The 3964-nt window shown below is 34.2% G+C and overlaps 1 long non-coding RNA gene across 1 annotated transcript; it reads right to left on the minus strand.

The window, feature by feature from the left end:
- Positions 1-355: 355 nt before the first annotated feature.
- LOC145243023 (uncharacterized) lies at positions 356-1198 on the minus strand. Its single transcript, XR_013862847.1, has 2 exons — positions 749-1198; positions 356-709 (listed from the first exon to the last, which is right to left on the minus strand). It is a non-coding gene; the product is annotated as an uncharacterized LOC145243023 (long non-coding RNA).
- Positions 1199-3964: the final 2766 nt, after the last annotated feature.

The following is a 3964-nucleotide window of genomic DNA, read 5'->3' on the forward strand; positions in this document are numbered from 1 at the left end:
TTCCAATATTTTATTATTTCAATAATTTTCCAATATTTTATTATTTCCATAATTTCCAATATTTTATTATTTCAATAATGTCCAATATTTTATTATTTCAATAATTTCCAATATTTTATTATTTCAATAATTTCCAATATTGTATTATTTCAATAATTTCCAATATTTTATTATTTCAATAATTTCCACAGTAAAATTAAAAAATATTTAAATCATTGCAAATTGTTTTTCTCCCTTGTATTGTTTGAGATAATATCAAAAATAGTTACCATAATAACAATCTTCTTAGACGGAAAATATTTTTTAACAAAATAAAACAAAAGACATTTTGGCATTTTTGAATGACATGTTGGAAAGAAAAAGGAGACAAAAGCGGCAGACAAAAGCAAATATCGACGTGCGATGCTATTTAGGTTTAAATTCTAAAATCCAATATACATAACAATGTGTGTGTGTGTGTGTGTGTGTGTGTGTGTGTGTGTGTGTGTGTGTGTGTGTGTGTGTGTGTGTGTGTGTGTGTGTCATCTGAGTTGGCATTGGATCATGATGGACTCCACGCTGTAGCTGCCTGCCCTTCCCAACACCTTTCTGTGAAGCACTCTGTCCCTCCATGATGTGAAAGGTCTCAAGACTTCTCATATGGCAGCTATAGGTCGCCCAAGACTTCCATCCATAATGTAGTGGGGTGATTCATACTGCCCTGTACAACCTGATATGAGGATACTTTTCTCAAAGATGTAAACCTGACCAAATAGGAGAGAACTTGAAAGGCTACTAAACACTATCCTCGAGTGTTTAAGGTCGCTCTGTTGTCAGAACAACCTGGCACGAGGATACTTTTTCCATAAAAGTAAACCCTGACCAAATATTCAAAATCACATTCAGTATTCGCTGCCCAAATAAGATCTCCTCACTATGGCTAACCCATATTAGCTTGTACGAGGGATGGTGCAACTTCTCCAAGTGATGTTACCTCAAGTAATAATACGAAGCTGGATACTCCACCAGACTAGATAAATTCTTGTCCTGGAATCCAGTAAGACCAAGAGACCAAAACGAAAGACATACTACAACATATTAAAATGGTTAATTGAGGAGAGGGAAATTATGTTATAAATTTCTTTACTCAGTTTTTGAGAGACAGAACATTAAAATATCTATGATCTCACACACACATATATATATATATATATATGTATATATATATATATATATATATATATATATAGCGAGAGAGAGAGAGAGAGAGAGTTAATGTATCTCACATAGATATATATATAGAGAGAGAGTTAATGTATCTCATATATATATATATAGAGAGAGAGTTAATGTATCTCATATAGATATAGATATATAGAGTTAATGTATCTCATATATATATATATATATATAGAGAGAGAGAGAGAGAGTTAATGTATCTGATAGATATAGATATAGAGAGAGAGTTAATGTATCTCATATATATATATATATATATATATATAATATATATATATATAAATATATATATATAGAGAGAGAGTTAATGTATCTCATGTAGATATATATATATATATATATATATATATATATATATATAGAGAGAGAGAGAGAGAGAGAGAGAGAGAGAGAGAGAGTTAATGTATCTCATATAGAGTTCAAGTGTTTGCCTCAGGTTGTGGGTCCCTTGATTTCTGAGAACTTCGACTGAAGCAAAATAAAACAAAATATTGTTTTAGTGTCGCGTTTGAAGTTATTGTTCAGAAAAAAAAAACCTTCTCCTTAGTCGACCAAACGACGCTGATACTTGCTTGAGGTGATTCTGGGTCTCGTCATCCAATGAGTAAGTGCTAGACATTATGCCCCCCAGATACATCATCCGCGTACTCAACCACAGATTAACACATAGAATCCTCTATTGTCAATTACTCCAAGGCCATCACAGTGCCAGAGCAAAGGAAGCGGTTCAAAGACCACATTCTCAGACCCCTCTTCACAAGAGGAACTTGCTTCTTGCCGGGGCTCCCTCTGCTCACAGACTAGATTGAGGATGAGGCAAATACAGGACCATACAACAAAGTGTGTAAAGAGGCATGCTTGCCCGGCTATCCCTACTCAACCCGGCACCTCCTTCACATGTTCGATCTGTGACCGTAACTGTGGGTTTAGGATTGGATATTTAAACATCACAAGAGGAAGTTCGTCATCGGATAACGACGGAAAACTAAGGAGAAGAAAAAGATATATGCATATATATATATGTGTGTGTGTGTGTGTGTGTGTGTGTGTGTGTGTGTATTTGGTAAAACTGATAATTAGTAAAAACTTGAAGAGAGTGCTCAATACTATTGTAGAGCAAATATGTGTTTTATTTTTTATTACCGTTTTATCTGTTTGGCTACATATGTTTCAGATGTTGGACCATGTTTACGATCCAACAGCCTTGTCAGGCCTCGCAGAAGTGGTTGTTAGTTATTGGAAAAATGTGTTTTTAAGGAAAAAAAAGAAAAAGAAAAGGGAGAGGCGGGTGTTGACAATATTTCAGTTTTGAAGGTTAAAGATACATTCGATTGTATCGTGTGTGGGGGGGGGTAGCAGATTCAGGTAGGCGTGGGTGGATATATAGGGGAGAGGTGGAGAGAGGATGATAAAGAGAAAAGTGAGGAGGTAAGGAGAGGAGGGGGTGGAAAGTTTCAATATTTTAGTTTTAAATTTTAACTGGCTTCTGTTTTTTCAGCAAGGTATATTAAATAGATGAGAGAGGGAGAGAGAGAGGGAGAAAGAGAGGGAGAGAGAGAGAGGGAAAGGGTTAGTGTAGATGCCATTTTTTTTTTTTTTTTTTTTGACAAGTACGGGGTTACACGTCGGCTTGTTCTTTGCCGTTTATAATGGGTTTTTTATTATAGAGGTTAACGCACGTGCGTGTACGTATGCATCTGTATGTGGATGCCTAGAAGTGTACATATGTATGTATGTATGCGAATGTGTGCGTGCGTTAACCTATATAATAAAAAAAAACATTATAAACGGCAAGGAACAAGCCGGCGTGTGTGTGTATGTGTGTGTGTGTGTGTTAAATGTGTATGTATATATGTGTGTGTGCATCATATATATATATATATATATATATATATATATATATATATATATATATATGATGGAATGTAGTTTGCTTGAAGCATTGTGTGAGTTATGTATAAAGGTAAGTGTTAGAAGGCTATCATAATGCAAGAAATGGAATGTTGTCTGGGTTGCGAAAGGAAGACACACACACACACACACACACACACACACATATATTTAATAATTTCTTTATTGTCAATAATTATTTAAAAAGTCAAACTTCTACACAGTGATGTTCTGTGCATGACAGTGTTCCATAGTATATCTCGAGGAAAATCAAACAAAAATAAACAAAAAATAACAAAAAAATAATAATAAAATAAAGAAATAAAATTTAAAGAAATAACACACAGTAATTTGTCATCAATTTGAATAAATTTATTCCATTTAATGATGGGATATTTTCTGTGACCCTGTTCATAGTTGAGATCCCAATTTGAGAAAGAGAAATTTCCTCGAAATATATTATGGAACACTGTCACACAGAGGACATCACTGTGTAGATTTTTGACTTTTCAAATAAATCTTATTATTGACCAAAAAGCCCATTACATAAAAATATATCTGTGTGTGCGTGTGTATGTGTGTGTGTGTGCGTGCGTGTGTGTGTGTGTGTGTGTGTGTGTACGTGTGTGTGTGCGTGTGCGTGTGTGTGTGTCTATAATTAATTTAAGAACCGGGCTTTTTCTGTGAAAGACAAACTTTATTAAGTCGCCTGACGAGGACTTGTGGTCTTAACCAACCACCTGTTTGAAACATTAGCCAGTGTCCAGTGTTGCGACTATGTAAATTTGTCTATATTAATAATATATATATATATAAGAACAAGTAGTTAATAAAACATGTTAAAAAACATTTTGAA

The sequence above is a fragment of the Euprymna scolopes genome, chromosome 21 (genome assembly GCF_053919585.1).
Source record: "Euprymna scolopes isolate OS-2025 chromosome 21, ASM5391958v1, whole genome shotgun sequence".
Lineage (NCBI taxonomy): Eukaryota > Metazoa > Mollusca > Cephalopoda > Sepiida > Sepiolidae > Euprymna > Euprymna scolopes.